Raw genomic sequence first — 17,386 nt, 5'->3', positions numbered from 1 at the left:
GATGTCTCCTTTATGACAACAAGTTTCAGTTGGCTACTCTTTCTTCTTTCCATATAGACTTTGTCAGAGTCTAAAATTTATTCAGTTTCAAGACCACCTGACCATTTAACAATTTTGGATGTCTTACAATTAAAAAGATTTATCTGGTTTGATAAATAAACTTGTAAATTGTGGGTATCTTACAAATCAAACACTGAGTTTCCAGCCCAACCAAATAATGGGGTGAGCCAATTATTTTGCATAGACAAATTCTAAAAAAACTCACTTTGAATGTTCCCAAGAGGATTTTGAATGGATTAGAATTTCACACTGAAGGGTAGGTATAATTTCCCCCTGCTCCTGCTCAGTATGAACTTTGAAATAATTTGTATCAATTTAAATTAAAATAAAAACTATAGTCATCAGGAAAAAAATATTTTGGCTCTTAATATATTTCATCTATTGTACCAATGAAGATTCAACTCCAATTTTGCTAATAGAAAGTACAGCCTTTTTTTCCTTTCAGTTTTTGATATCTGATTCCACAGGAGGAGTAGCAGAACCTGGGGGTGGAGTTAAAATAGGGATCAGCCTAGAATCCTTATGTTATCACAAGCAGACTAAGTCCAACTCCCTTGAATTCGATTGATCCTTATCTAACTATAAGCAGGTGCTGACTGTTAGTTTTTAACTAACAGTCAGCACCTGCTTGAAATTAGATAAGAGTCTAACTTCAAGCAAGGGTCTAACTAAATTGTGCATAGGTTTTTAGCAATAAATCAGTTTAATTGGATTTTCACATGTGATCCTGGTCTTTCGCACCTGACAGTTTCACAGAAAACAAGTGGCTGGGTTTTAGGTACAACTGAATAAATCCAAGTGACAATTTTGGCCTTCCATATGTCACACTTTCATCATGCAACGTCAGCTAGAGACCTTTACTTCTGGATTTGATCTTATATTTTCCCAAATTTTTCTCCACAGCTTGGTTGCCTCTTAAAATGTATTAGAGTTAAATCCATTAAACCTGCACCTAGAATATTAAAATTGCATTTCAAGTTATTTTTTCCTTTTCCAGACTGCTGCTTTGTTTAATATTCTATTATTCAGTTGTTGTAAAAAGCAACGCCTAGCCAATTTTGGCTGATTATGAGTCCAATCTGGCAAAAAAGCCAGGAGGAAATCCCACAATTATTGAATAAATTGGGAAATTGAAACGTTATCCTGGAAGAAGGCATTGCAAGCAATTTCTGTGTACTTGCCAAGAAAACTACATCAATATGTCCACCTATCCAGAAACAAATGATTCTTTATATATACAATATAGCATGGAATAAACTTCAGATGATAATCACCTTAACTTGGCAATTTACCAGTGAGGATTTAGGATTTTATTTTTATGTGCAATAAATATTTAATATTCAAAGCATCAAAAATATGCATGAAAGGGGAATTTTGCTCCATTTGCAGTTTGTTAATTTTTCAAATATACATTTCTTAAATCAGCATGCAAGCTGGAATATTCTTCTTCTTCTGAATTTACAGTGTTTAGTTTTGCAGTGTAATTCTCTATGCCAGAAATGCATATGGAAAATGTGTACTGAAATTTAATATATTAAGGAAAGTGCAAAAAAAATTGTAAATATTCCTGTGGGAGGCATATAAAAAAGAAGCAGCGCTTGAATTGGATGTACATAATGGGTGAAATACATATTTGAGGAGATGTGTATTCTGTGCATGTACATTTGTCTATCTGGTCCTTTAAAATGCAGCTAATTAGAAACAGAATGTAAATATGACAGATTTATCTCACCCTAATTAAGCAGCAATAAAGATATATGCAAAAATGTGTATATTACATATATATCAGGCAGTGATCCTTTTTTCAGTTTATAAGCAAAATTAAATGCCTGTTCAAATGTATAAATGATGAAGTGGTTGTTCCTTGTGAAAACTTGTGCTATGATAGTCCCAAAAGTTGGTAAATGAGTGTCCTGTTTTTTCTTTTTTGTTTTACAGCTTTGCAATTCCTTAATTCAGGATAGAGTTGGGGCAACTAAATGAAGCTGAGAATTTACTGACTGGATGCCCTTCCTGACACCTACCTGGAATTCACAGCAGATATTTTCTTGTTGCATCTTGAGAAACATCTGTCACTATCTAGGATGGAACTCTCAAGCTTCTGAGTGAGAGGAGAGTGTCTTCCCCACTAGGCCACCGTACTGCTCTAATGAGTGTCCTGTTCTTAATTTACCATAATTAAATTGGTTCAGATAGTTGAGCATTGGCAAAACTGCTGGGAGATGTTTTCCAGAGTTGTAGGCAAGAGAATCCCCAAATATGCCTGAAAAAATCAGTTTAACTCACGATGCAATGAAAGTACCATAGCTTTCAATAAATTGCAAAATTGAGGTCAGAAAACAGTGGAAAATAATGGCTCTGATGTCCTGCAACATCTATTATGTTCTTATATGGAAAAATGCAGAACACCATTAACAGGACAGATTATTTTAGCAGATGCAAGTTTGCATACCTTTGTATAACAAAATGATGACATGTCTTTTTTGTTGTACTTATTACAAAGATGATAGAAATTAGAAAGAATTAGAAGCATTGGTAACCTGGGCTTATTAATAACTGAGCTAAAGAAATAGAGTGCCTCTCTAGCTTTACCTGCGAGCAACATTACCTATGAGCAGCATGGCCATGATTGATAGGTCTTGAATCCAACAACATATGAGGAACCACAACTTCTCCTTATTTTAGGTCATCACCTGCTCTACCACTCTGCATATTACAAACTAGAAATGGATCCACATGTAGGTACAAGTTATTTGTTGATGTGAAACTGTCGTGGTTCTGATAGATGAGACCAAATAAAGCAGAACTCCGAGGTTTGAGTTTTCATCTAAGAACCTGTTTATTGGTTACAAAGTATTGGCATGGTCAAAAGTGAAACCAAGACTAAAGTTCCCTCCAAAAGTAACAGTATTACAAAGGTAAACTTCCCACCCCTCCCAATCAACTACGTTTCCCAATAAAATAGTTTGGCAGGCTTTCTAACATTAGGTTCAACCCCACAGCTGAGGGAACAGAAATGACCTTGGTTTCCATGGGACAGAAAATTGTTTAGGCTGGCACAAAACTTCCCATTCCTCCCCCCAATCTTGTGGCAACCGAAAACGAGCAAGATGGCTTCAGCGAGGTTTGTTGCAGAGTTGACAGAAACCTTGTTTACTCAAAAGAGGTGATGGTTGAGATCCTAGTTGATCTCACATGGCAACAAATTCTACTGAATTCATTGGGGCTCCTTTCTGAAGATGGATACATGAAAATCTACAGCAAGGCAATTCTGTCACTGCCTTCTCTTGCTACTTGGCTTAGGAACCGCCTCTTCCATTTTAGTTTAAATTTGAATAGTTGTAAATGGATGCCAGGAGGAGGAGGAGGAGGAGGAGGAATAATAATAATAATAATAATAATAATAATAATTCCTGAGTTTCCTCACTCAATAGCTTAGTTATATGACTCCATCCCTTCCCCAATTTCAGGTGGACTCTAGGACACAGATGCTTTCATCATTGTTCCTGTTCTCTCATTCTGGCAGAGACCAAGTAATTTATTTTTCTTGATTACGTGCATGTGCTAATTGTGTGTAGCCTTTTGCTTTTGTTTTATTAAAATCTAGCTTCAGTCTCACCTCCTCTGGCCCAAGGCAAACGTGCTTAGGCTGGCTACAGCCTCATGTTCTGTTCCTGCTTCCCCATTATGCATCATGCTTAACTTTGTCCTCCCAGGTGGGTGTTCAGTTGGATCCTATACATACTTACCAATACGTGATCCGTTCTCATCTTCTAAACCCAGGAAGGTCTAAGTTGTGACATTAAAGAAAAAAAAAAGCTGCACTTTGTAGGCCATCAAAATACATAAGCTCATTTTCCCCACCAGATGAACTAGTTCTGAGAATATATTTTCACAGTAGATTCTCACTGTAAACAGACCTACTGATTTTTCCAAAGCAAAAGCAACAGAGGGCTACCCACTTTCTTTTTTTAAGGCTGCAGGACTGCCAATAGTTCCACATAATTTCTAATTGTGTCCCAGGAGAAAATTTTGGGTTTTTATTGCATGTAGATTAATTTCTGTTGTTGAGCTACAGCCTTTAACATACTTTGGTATTCTCTAGTAAACCTCTCATTTGTGCAGATGTTCTATTTTACAGCCATCACAAGAATATACAAAACAGAACAGGATTTCACATTGGGAGGATATTACAGCATTTTTCTAATTATATTCCTCTAACTACTGTTTTCCTGAACCATTTCCAGATAGATTTGAGTTCAGTAACATATTATCACCAGATCTAAATTTAGAATTCTGCAAAGATAACAAAATGTTTTTTCATTAAGTACTTTAATTAGACTTGTTTCCTTTCCCTTTGTCTCTGATCCCATACTCTGAAATATCTCTTTTCTCTAAGGAATTAAAGAATATTATAACCACTTCATAAACTTGTCGTTTCCTTTCCTTTTCTCTTCTGCTTCCCCTTCCCCTTCCCCATCCCTCCTCCCTCTCCCCTCCCCCTCTTTCTTGCTCCTCCCCCTTCTCTCTTTCCCTCCCCCTTCCTCCCCCTTCCTCCCCTATTTCTTTCCCTTTCCTTTTCCCTTTCCAAAACTGAAAATGTCCGAGTCAAAATTTAAACTGCAGGGATATAGCTCCATTGTGAAACAATACAAATCACAAAAGAGAATGATGACACCATTATTGTGGTAGCTGGTGAAAATACATATATCATTTCCCTGAAAGCTACAAAATCAAATACATAATCTCTGTCATTCTTGTAAAAGCCCTATAAAATACTCCATATTTCTTTTTAAGCAAAGTTCTCCAGATCAGATGTGTAACAGGATTAAATGTTCTCTCTCACTCTTACATTTTAAATGATTAGAAACTGTGTCTTTCTGAACTAGTAAGAATATACAAGGGACTAAAGAGCCCACACCAATTTATTGTACTCAGTTTAAAAACATTGTGTTAGTTTTATTCTGTCTTTCCTCTAGTAGCTGTAAAGTATACAGTATAATACACCTGCCTTCTATTTTTTCTCATAATCTGGTAAGAATATTTTTCTTATAATACCTGGGAACTGATAGGTAGTGGCTGGCTCCTATTCTTTCTTTTATATTATTGTTTTTTTTTCTTTTCTTTTTGGCATTCTCTTTCTGTTCCATTATTTTTTGTAGTTTGCATCAGCTTTAATCTGTATAATTATAATACATTAAAAAAAAAATGAACCGCTCTGCCATTTCCTTCTCCTTAGTGCTAAAAGAGAGTGGCTGGACCAAAGTCACCCAGCAGGCTTTGTGTTTAGAAAGACCAGAACTCAATCTGCTGGTTTCTCCCCTGATGCATCAGTCTGACTCTGTGCTATATAGCCAGTTAACTATTGGCTCAACGTTTCATGAGAAGATTTCCATAGAATAGAAAGCTCTATAGTGAGCCACTTCAATCACATAAATGAGAATCAATCACACATGGTAAAAGAGCAATCAGGTGACCGCTCACCACCACATCTCGTATGGTTTAGGAGATAACAGACTAACAAAGTTGAAAGGGACCTTCCAACCCCTTGCTCAGGCAGGAAACCCTATACCATTTCAGACAAATGGCTGTCCAATCTCTTCTTAAAAACCTCCAGTGTTGGAGCACCCACAACTTCTGGAGGCAAGTCGTTCCATTGATTAATTGTTCTAACTTAGATGGTCTAATTCATGTGGGTTATGGCAGAAAGTGAAGAGGAACTAAAGAGCCTCTTGATGCGGGTGAAGAAGGAGAGTGCAAAAGTTGGCTTGAAACTCAACATTAAGAAAACCAAAATCATGGCATCCGGCCCTCTCAATTCCTGGCAAATAGATGGGGAAGAAATGGAGGTGGTGACAGATTTTATTTTTCTGGGCTCAAAGATCACCTCAGATGGGGACTGCAGCCAAGAAATTAAAAGACGCTTGCTCCTGGGGAGAAAAGCTATGGCAAATCTAAAAAGCAGAAACATCACCCTGCCAACAAAAGTGCGTATAGTCCAGGCCATGGTTTTCCCAGTTGCAATGTATGGCTGTGAAAGTTGGACCATAAGAAAGGCTGAGCGGCAAAGAATTGAGGCCTTTGAACTATGGTGCTGGAGAAGACTCCTGCGAGTCCCTTGGACTGCAAGGCGTTCAAACCGGTCAGTCCTAGAAGAGATCAACCTCGACTGCTCTTTAGAAGGCCAGATCCTGAAGTTGAAACTCAAATACTTTGGACACCTAATGAGAAGGAAGGACTCACTGGAGAAGGGCCTAATGCTGGGAAAGATTGAGGGCAATAGAAGAAGGAGATGACAGAGAATGAGATGGCTGGATGGAGTCACTGAAGCAGTAGGTGTGAACTTAAATGGACTCCAGAAGATGGTAGAGGACAGGAAGACCTGGAGGAACGTTGTCCATGGGGTCGCGATGGGTCGGACACGACTTCGCAATTAACAACAACAAATGTCCCAAAAAGGGGCGTGGGTTAGAGTAAACGATTCTATGAATAGGGACTCCCCACATGCTGCCTAATGCACATAAAAAGAGCACATATGTAAGATATTTTCCCCAAATTACTGGAAACTAAGGCAGTAAACCGAATTCTGAATAAATAAAACTAATCTAACTTGTTACATAGTACCAGATACAATAGGATCATGAGTTTTGGAACATATATAGAATTAATTGCAGAATGGATGATTTCTTGTTTGTATGTTGTTAGGCAGCTCTTCTTTCTAGTTTTCTCTTCATTTGAAGCAAAATGTCCAGTTTTTTTTTAATGTAGCTAATTCAGATACAGTTGTTCTGACAGATATATGTCAACACTGGCAATGGAAGATTGCTCTCTAGATTATCTAAGGCAGGAAATTAGTCATATAACACATTTAGCTCAGACCTGCAAGAATGAGGAGGAACATCTGTGAAGGTGATGTTGTCCCATAGGATCTAATATGTGAGACAATTACTCTGAATACATTCCAATCTTGCAAGGTGTTTCAGTCTGAAGTAGTGTTCTGTTGGATGAATCATCTCTTGGTTATCTATAATTCACTCAATCATTTTTTTAATGAGAAAAAAAATAAAGGCAGAGAAATTAGAAAATCATTAAGTTGCCATATAGAACTTTAACTCAGTTGTTAAAGGAGTACAGTGGTGAGACTGTAATTAAGTATAGGATGAAAACTTGGCTAATGAGTAGCATAAATGAATTAATATAATAAATGCACGGGTCAACTGAATAGACTTTGTTTGTAATAGATTTTGTTTGTTTGTTTGAACAGCAGTAGAAACAAGCATAGAAAAACAGAGAAGAATTTTAGATGTTCTTTTCCCCTTTGTCCTGGTTCTGTCATGTGCAACAAAACAAACTCATTTGTTACCCTCACAGTAAGGCTGTATTTCTGCAATTTGACAGGGAGGACAAAGTGCTGTGGCTGCAGTCAAGTCTTATATTCTGATGTTTTTCTATCTCTCCAGAAAGCAACATAGAAAGCAATGCAGCCTCAGTTGTATTCATCATACTAAAACAGGGGTGTCAAACTCAATTTCACTGAGGGCCGCATCAGCATTGTGGATGCCCTGGGGGGGGCGGTTGGGTGCAACCTACTGGGTGGGCATGGATTGAGTGGATGTGGCCTACTGGGTGGGCATGGCCAGTTCTACATCATTTGCGTCAAGGGTGCCTATGGGGGCCTGGGCCGGAGTGGGACAGATCTGAGGGTCTCTGGCAGAAGGGGGTGAGACTGGGGCAAGTGCAAGGCATGGTCCACCAGGGCAAGTGTCAAGATGGCGACCACAAAATTGTACATTGGCTCCCAGCTGGCCTGGGCCAGGACCAAGGCAGCGGGGATCATTCCCTCACTGTTTCCAGGATGGCTTCATGGGCCACATGAAACCACTTCGTGGGCTGTATCTGGCCCCCGGGCCTTGTGTTTGACATGTCTGTACTAAAACTATAATAGCCAAGCCCAGATGGTTACAGTTCTGCTTATACTTCTGGGGTATGGGAAACCAAAGGAAACCCTGTTTTCTGACATTAGCTTCAAATTCTGGGCTGGCTTTTGTTCAATGTACATTTTGGCCTCTTCTTTGCTAGGGGACAGTCATGTATCTTTTCTGTAAAGATGGCAACGCAGTCAAGAAGCAGGAACTGAGGTGTATATACAATTCTTGACGACTTTGAAATTAACAGAATCACAGAGTTGGAAGAGACCTTGGAAGACTTCTAGTCCAACCCTCTGCTCAAGAGCACCCACAACTTCTGCAGGCAAGCCATTCCATTGTTCTCACTGCCAGGAAATGTCTCCTTAGTTCTAAGATGGTTTTCTTCTTACTTAATTTTCATCCATTGCTTTCTGTCCTACCTTCAGATGCTTTAGAAAATAGGTTGACCCCCCCCTTCTTCACTGTGGCAGCCTCTCAAATATTGGAGCATTGATATCCTGTCACCCCTACTCCTTGTTTTCATTAAGTTAGACATACACAGTTCCTGTAACGATTCATCATATGTTTTAGCCTCCAACCCCTAACATCTTTGTTGCCCTTCTCTGCACTCTTTCAAGAGTCTCAACATCTTTTTTTGTATCTTGGTGAACAAAACTGGATGTAGCATTCCAAGTATGGCCTTACCAAAGTGGTATAAAGCAGTACCAACATTTCATGTGACCTTGATACTCTCCTTCTGTTGATGCAGGTTAGGTATTCTCTGCCCTTGGTTGGAACATCCTTGGTGTGACTAGGTGATATCTTCAGTTCTAGAAGGGAGTAGGAAGTAGGGTTTTTGTTGATAAAGAGTAGTTTGACCTTGTCAGTGTTGTTATTGGTTATTTTTTCTGTGTGGTAGTTCCTTGATTAGGCTGTTATTTACTGCTTGATTATTTGCAGTATGAAGTATGCAGACTACACGGCAGTGGTGAGTCTTATCCAGGACGACAGTGAAGGTACTTATAGGGAAGAGGTGAAGGTTCTGGTGGACTGGCACAATAAAAGTAACCTGGTTCTAAATATTGATAAAACAAAGGAGATCATTGTAGATTTTAGAAAGAGCTGACATAGTCATACTCCATTCAGTATCAAGGATGCAGCTATAGAGATGGTCAACAGTATTAAGTATCTGGGGGTGCAGATAACTAACAATCTGAATTGGTCTCTCCACACATCCGCCTTAGTGAAGTGCCTGCATTTCCTGCGTCGGATGAGGAGAGCACATCTTTCTCTTTCTGTCCTGGCCATTTTTTACAGAGGCACAATCGAGAGCATTTTAACAAACTGCATCACTGTCTGGTTTGGTGGCAGCAGTGCCTCAGATAGAAAGTCCATACAGAGAGTGGTAAGGACAGCCGAGAAGATCATAGGAAGCTCACTTCCTGGTATTCAGGATGCTGCTTATAAGTGCTATGTACTTAGAGCTCAAACCATTATTAGAGATCCCACATACCCACCTTATGGTCTGTTTCTGTTGCTCCCCTCTAGGAGGAGGTTTCAAAGTATTTCTAGCAGGACTACCCAATTCTGTAATAGCTTTGTTCCCTATGCCATCTGTCTGGTAAACTTGCAAGATTTGTTTTTCTTGCCATGCACAGGTATTCATAATCTGAAGTAGACTGTGTTGTTTCTCTGTGACATATAATATATGCGGGTATGTGCATATGTATGTATGTATGTATGTATGTATGTCATATTTATGTAGTGTATATTGAAGGTGGTGACCCTTTGAAAGCTGTATCCAATGAAATTTCATTTTAATGTATACCAATTAGTATACATTCAAAATGACAATAAAGGTAATTCTATTCTATTCTATTCTATTCTATTCTATTCTATTCTATTCTATTCTATTCTATTCTATTCTATTCTATTCTATTCTATTCTATTCTATTCTTATTTGTCTGGTAATAATCCTGATACTAATTCTTCCTTACCAGAACAAAGGGCTGTTCTGGAAATAAAAAGATGCCTATAATACTGGGTGGTATGGAAGGAGGCTACATAGTCCCACCATGCTCCCACAATGTTCTTTTACAGAAATTGTCAACCCATATGTTTAGGATGTCTTTTCAGATAGTGATTACATGAATTATGGAAATTACATAATGCAAACTAACAGAAATTTGGCTTTCTTTTTTATTACAGCAGTACTGAAATGATTTTTTGACGTGTTTTAATTTAGATGTTAATGGGATTTTCCAGAAATTCTGATTTGCGCCTGATCTTCCTTGAAGGGCTGATAGTTCTGCTTAAAAATGTATTGTTTTTGGTCATACTTATAAGCCTTCAGAAAACTCAAAGCAGTTTGTTTAACAACTGAAACAATTTTTTATTTAGAGAATATTTTTGTTGTGAATGAAGCTTTTTTTAGCAGCAACAGACTCAGATATTCCCAGTATATTATATGTATTCTAGGTAAACTTCCCTAATCTACTTCTACACTAGATACAACTGCATAGCCTGAAACACATAGACCTTTAGGCTACCCAAACTAGAGAGGAAAAAAAAGTGTCTTTGAAAAAAAGGTAACTCTGGGAAATAAGGAGTAAGAATGAGATTCGGAAGAGGGCAGGAATATTTTTGGCCTCTATTAAAAAAGAAAAAAAAAGGTACAAAAACTCATGAAAGCAATGCTCCAGGCATCAGTTTATCTTAAAGATGTAACAAAGATGGCTATAAATACTGAAATACAATTACTTTTATTTTAATGAGACCATTGAAATTGAATAATAAATTCAAGTAAGAGAAATAAAATGAAATAATATGTCTTTTTAGTCTAATTTATTCTTCATTATAATCTCAATATGAACTCATACATTTTATGGAAGTTAATAGTACTTTACTTCAAAGCTGCTTCTATATTAGTAACACATCTAATATCTTGTAAACTGCTTAAATCTTTTATTTCACTATTAGATGCTATTTTCAGGTACAGTCAGTGTTTTAATTGGCTCTGTATTTTTAGTTCCTTTGTCATCACATATTTTATATGTGAGTACTTAAAATTACAAGTTATTTTATACACGTTCTTTTCCTTTTTTAAAATAAAGTTTGATTCTATTTATTTCTTGTGAGATTGTCCCATTTTCTCATTCAGAAGGAAGGGAAGGATTCTGATTTCTCCAGACACCTCAATGCTAAGAAATGGCACAATATATTTTATTTCCCTTTATCATTTTTTTTTTTTGCTTTTTACTACAGTTTTCACACACCAAGTGAGGTATAGGATGCCAGGAAAAAGCAAACCACTGCAAGATAATTGGTGGCAAAAATTGCTACCGAGCTGCCCAACAAGGGGTAAAAAGGTCTATAAAAAGAGGTGTCATCGCCTTTTCAATGGAAAACAAAACAAAGGCAAAATAAACTCCGGCCTTCTTTTTCCTTAAGGGACAATGAAATCTTGTTTCTAAATGGTTGCCAGGATTTTATGTTTCCTGGGCCTTGATAGATTCTGTCTACTGTTTAGATTGACAGGTTTGTTTTGCTCTTATTTTACCTCTTATTTTACCTCAAGATATTTGTCCCCCCCTTCACTACAGTGCTTTTAAAAGAGAGAGGATAACTGAAGTTGGTGGCACTTTTCCTCCATAATAATAGATTAGAGTAGACTTAACTCAAGATTGAAATTGTAACATTTCTTCAAATCTTTGTTGACCCCTTGATGACATTGTGCCCCCCCAGGGGTCCATGGACCACTGCATTAGAGACTATTCTAGGATGTATTTGTAGACATCTGCAAACTGGGTTTATAATACTATTTTTAAGAAAAGTAAGTTGATGCATTCTCAACGTATTAAGAATTTGTTTTTGTAGACCCTATGATTTAATTCTTTGCAAACCCCATATGCAAATAGAACATTAATGATTCTGCTTTCCCTCTATTGTACCCCTGTGTTGCATTTCCTTAGAAGCACAAGTAACTGTTGGTAATAAGTAACTAAGTGATCATTTATCCCTTGGAGCAATGGCTTTTACAGCAATATAATGTCTATTAGCAAAAGCAAAACATGCAACAAAGAGCTGGTAAATGAGCCTCCCCCCTTTTGTTTTATTTTTACAAGATATACTTGACTGAGTTGATTGCTACTTTGATTACTGGAAAGATCAAATGTGTATGAAGTGAACCTCTAGCTTGGGATTCTGTATAAGGGCTACTGGATCTGGACTCCAAAAATCCAATTGACCTCTGGAAAGGCAGCAGTAAGTTAAAATGTTCTATTATTTTTTGCCATTTAGTACTTGTCCAAATTGACCTGAAAAATTAAGCTATAAGATTCATATCTTACTTTAAAGCAAGGATTCAGGGTGACATACTGTATACTCTCCCAAAGCTCAGATTGAAAGCAAATCAGGAAAATAAACAAATGATGCAAGCTTTGCTTTCATGCATAAATCCATCACACTCTCATTTGATGAGACATTCATGACATACTTTACTTTTAGGAGACATGGACTTTATTTTGGTTGTGTCTCTATACAACTTGGTAAGCATGGTGTCATGGTTTCGACAGATGAAACTCTTCAAAAGGACTTCGAGGCATTGTTTACCTTAAAGAATCTTTTATTCAAGAAACAAAGTATTGGCAATACATAAACTAAACAAAAACTAAATTTCCCTCCCCTGGATACAAAGTATCAAAGCACAATTCCCTCCTCCAATAAACAGTCATAAATCACATTCCCCAATTAGCTTGAAGCGTAGGCTTTCTCCCCAGCTATCCAGCCTGCCAAAACTCTATCAACTCTGGGCCCAATGATCTTGGGTTCCCACAGCTGAGTTATTGTTGCTATGACAAACTGGACTCTCATCCACATTCTCCCTCCCAGCATCAACTAACTCTAAAAGCAATAGTGAAAAATGATTGCATTTCCATCTGTTGTCAATGCAAGAACATCCGATGTTAGCAGCGTTGACACATGGTTGGGCTTTAACTATGCTATGATAAGATCAGAGAAAATGCATCCTATGCAGCAGGGGTCTTCAAACTTGGCTCTTTTATGACTTGTGGACTTCAACTACCAGAATTCCTCAGCCAGTGTGCCTAGCTGAGGAATTCTGGGAGTTGAAGTCCACAAGTCATAAAAGGGTCAAATTTGAAGACCCCCGCCATACAGTATATAGAATGGATGGTCCTGGTTATTTATTCCCTTTAATGATAAATTACCAGTATAGTAATTCTGTTTTTATTAACAAAAAGACACACAGATGCTATCCTTTCTTGTGACAGCTAAGCCATCACAAAGATCTAAACTACTCTGGGGAAAACTTTGTGTTTCTTAGAATTAACAAGTTATTAAATGTTATGAGAGAAAGCACGGGAAAGATAGCCAAACTACTTACATCCAAAATGTTTAAGAATGTTACTAAAATCTGAATGCTTGACTTGGGAAGCCTTTTCAGTTCTTATAAAATGTCCTATTGTTTGAGGCTTTTTTTCAAAATATGCATAAAGCTAAGCTAAAATTAATTCTGTGCAAATCTGTTTTATTTAAAAAGGGACAGAGTTCATGCACATTCAATTCCTCCATCATTTTTTTAAAGAGATATAAATGTTTAATTTTTCATGCACAAATCCATCACACTTTACTTGATGAGACATTCATGAGATAGTTTACTTTAAGGAGCCATGGCTGGGGAATTCTGGGAGTTGAAGTCCATATCTCTTAAATCATGGGTGTCAAACTCGCCACGTCACGTGACGTATCACGACATATTAACACTCTTTTTGTATTGTCGGCAATGGGGTGGACGCGGCTTCAGTATGAGGAAAATGGCCTGCAGGCCGGCAGTTTTAAATCATCCAAGTTTGAGAAATGCTGGTCTAGATGATCACTAGATGACAGCACAAAGACACGCAAAAGAAACTTTTTGCAGCTGAAATAGGATAACCCACCTGTTTGTTTGATTTATAACCTGCCTTTTTATGGGAGCTCATATATGGAAGAGTTCCTTTTAGACTCTGCTACGACATTCAGAATAATTAAAGATCCAACAATGCATTTATCTCTTGAATATGGACTTCATCTGCCAGAGAGAAGGGAGGATTAAGAGAATTTAAATATTTTACTACTTATGAAATTTGTCTACTGCCTACTCCCAATGGATTTATATCATGCTATTTCTAATAATAGCCAAGTAGTAGAAAAAACTGCTTCATAATATTCCATTCAGACAACTTATTTCCCATCAGGGGAAAAAGAAAGGCTGTTAGCAAATCCACAAGGAAAGTTTTCATGCTTTTTATTTAACTTTTTTTAATGTTTTTTTTTGTTTATCAAAACTTAATACTTTTTCCGTCCCTTTTTTTTTACTATTGCATAATTACTATGTAAATTACAGAGTATTCTTGAATGTTTGAAGTCAGGAATTAAAAAAAAATCTGATATGTTGGCTCAGTTTCTATGGTAATCTGAATAATTCTGAATTAATTGTAGGCTGTTGCTTTGGTTCCTGATGATAATTCCATGTTGATAAGATTTATAATCTATGGGGAAATGCTTTATTCATGTCTTTAGTACCTGTCCACATATTCTTTAAGACATTTCAGAAATCTATTAGAACCTTAACTGGGATGTTAAAATAAATTTTTTTTAAATTACTGCCTTTCCACCAAAGATCCATTTAAGCAGCCCCCCCCCCCAAAAGTAAAATGAAATCAGCAGCTACATTCTGGTAATATAGGAATTCTTACAGTGTCAGACAACTCTAATTCATTAGCAATTGCTAAGAGTGGTACCTTCCATTACAGTCACGAAGAAAAGATCTTTATCTTACTCAGTTTGAGGAAGAGAATTTACTTTTGGAATCCCTTTCCAAGGCAGAGAATGTCTGTGCAATGTACTGTCCTTGCACTTGTTTTGACATGAGGAAATGGAGGAGTGTGTATGAGCTCAGCCTCACTAATCTCATGATTGTTATGGTGGGTTGCATAGTCAGCCAGCTTTGGCATTTTGATCTGTCCATTGAGTCCTTTCTAAGGATCTAGGATAGACAGATGTGGATGTTTGATGGCGTTAAAGGTATCATTGCAGGATGTAAACTGTTCCAAGTAAAGTTGCATTTTGCAATTGACTGATGGTGATTTTGTCTGTTGTGTTCAAGTGGTGCTCCAGGTGTTTTGGGATTGCACCCAATATGCGTATTACTATTTTGCTTTTTTTAAATGGCAGTTGTTCTATTTGCAGATCTTTATATTTTGTTATCTTCTGTAGTTCTTTCTCTTCTCTTCTCCTGACTCCAGGTACTGTCACATTAATTGGACTTTTTTGTCTTTCTGATTGACAGTTATGAAATCTAGGGGGTTACGTGGAAGGTCCCTGTTGGCTTGAATTGGACACACCCACATCTGACCCATCACAAGACCCATCACTAGACCCTCACTTGACACATCCACACCTGACCTATCACAAGACCCACTGACCACACGGAGCCCTTATAAACAGAAGAACATTCCGTAAACTCTGTTGAAGATGTTACCTAGTCTGGTAACAAAACATTCGGAATCAACCCTCAAGCTTGGAGAATGAATCTTCACTCTACACCCAGGTTACAAATATTTGCCACTATTGCAAATATAGCCACCAGTCATAACCTGAACCATTGGGTAGAGCTAGAGGTTTCCCTCTTTTTGTGCTCAGGGCCACACAGGATGGACTTTCTGATACTTGAAACATGGTTTTTGTAGTACTGTTGCACTGGCTAATTAACATGGGTTCTCTTGTATTTTAAATTTGCTTTTTCAATTGTGTTGCTAATAATTTCCCATCAGCCTTAACCTTCAAGAAAAGTCTCTCTTTCAGAAACCAGGAGAACATTCAATACATTGTAGATAGCAGTTTCATGTTTAGCTGTTCTCAAGCCTCCCAGAACAAAGGAAATAGTCAAACTCAATCCTGGGAAGCGCTGAGATTGTATCTTACCTCTACTCATTTTGATATTTTTCCTTTTCAAGTGTTTCTTTTACTTTCATTCAGAATACAATGCACTTTTCTCTGGTTATGTTCACATAAAATTGGATATTTTAATTCTTGGGATGTAACTGGACAGATGACTATTTTTAAACCAATCAGCTTTTGCTTTGAAGTTCTTTCTTGTGCTATCTATAAAAGTAAATGTAATCCATGTCTCCAGGTTCCCCCTTTTCATAGGGAGACCCCACTTTATCAGAGCTTAATTGCTTTTAAATGACCTTCTGACTCGGTTGCTTATTTGAAAGGGAGGTAGAATCTACAGCCAGATTTGGCCAACAGTGCTTTTCTGGGATAAGTTCAGTCATGATCTGTGGGTTGTTGGCCCCATGTCCTTTTCCACTCACTGGTCTTTTAATTGCTTTTGTTCTCTCTCTCTCTCTCTCTCTCTCTCTCTCTCTCTCTCTCTCTCTCTCTCTCTCTCTCTCTCTCTCTCCCTCCCTCCCTCCCTCCCTCCCTCCCTCTCTCTCTCTCTCTCTCTCTCCTCTTCCTCCTTTGTTTGGTCTTTCTTTTCTTTTCTGCCTCCAATGCTCTTCTTGTTTCCAGCATGTTCTGTTTTTTTTTTCTTGCTTGGTGATTCTTGCATTCTGTCTGCTGTGTCTTTTGCACATGCCCTTTCTTTCTCTCATTCAGTTGTCTGGTTCTCTCACAGGCTCTGCTCTTGTACTTCCTCCGCTCTCTCTCTTTTTAAAAACAGCTGACAGGAGGTTATTGACAGGAGCTGGTAGGTGGATTCCCTGCTTGCATCCCACCTCCAGGTCTGGCAGTATAGTTCATCTTCTCTGCCACAAAATCATTTAACAACTGGAAAGTGAAGGTGTAATTTGGGGTAAGAAGTCCTCCCTTGTCTTCAAAAGGTTATTTCCCATAGGCGGTTGTCAGGGCTGAAAAGTTAACTTGTGAATGTGCACATTAATCATCACACTTGATGAATTGTATAATAATAATAATCTCAAAAGGCAGCTTTACTTGGAACAGCTTACATCCGGCGACAATACCTTTAACCCTATTAAACAACAACATCTGCCTATCCTAGGTTCTTGGGAAGGAGGTTTTCTCCTAAATCAAAATTCTATCTGTCTCAATCTAGTCTTCTCTTCCAGCTTTTTGGAGATTTTGTCAGTTAATTCTAAGGCTGTTGGGAAAATGAAACAAATTCTGTTCCTCTTCACCTGTGTTCCCAAGTTTTATCCTTTTTTTTCTAAAAAAACCCCCAGTGTACAGGTAGTCCTCGACTTATGACTACAATTGAGCCAAAGATTTCTGTTGTTAAGTGAGACATTTGTTAAATGGGTTTTGTCCCATTTTATTATCTTTCTTGACACAGTTGTTAAGTGAATCACTACAGTTGATAAGTTAGTCACCTGGTTGTTAAGTGAATCTGGCTT

General features: G+C 37.7%; 1 protein-coding gene across 1 annotated transcript in view; it reads left to right on the top strand.

Moving 5' to 3' along the window:
* The window catches only part of RNF152 (ring finger protein 152), a 100,749-nt gene extending 96,871 nt beyond the window's left edge, over positions 1 to 3,878 (top strand). Inside the window, exon 3 of the transcript XR_005558271.1 lies at positions 1,999 to 3,878. The gene's annotated coding sequence lies outside the window, so the exon portion shown is untranslated. The remainder of the gene's footprint in view (positions 1 to 1,998) is intronic.
* The last annotated feature ends 13,508 nt before the right edge of the window (positions 3,879 to 17,386 follow it).

Source organism: Crotalus tigris, unplaced genomic scaffold, assembly GCF_016545835.1.
Source record: "Crotalus tigris isolate CLP2741 ecotype Arizona unplaced genomic scaffold, ASM1654583v1 scf7180000018807.1825209, whole genome shotgun sequence".
In the NCBI taxonomy this organism is placed as follows: Eukaryota; Metazoa; Chordata; class Lepidosauria; order Squamata; family Viperidae; genus Crotalus; species Crotalus tigris.
The sequence above is the reverse complement of the archived record's forward strand: the minus strand, read 5'-3'. Positions and strand labels throughout refer to the sequence as shown.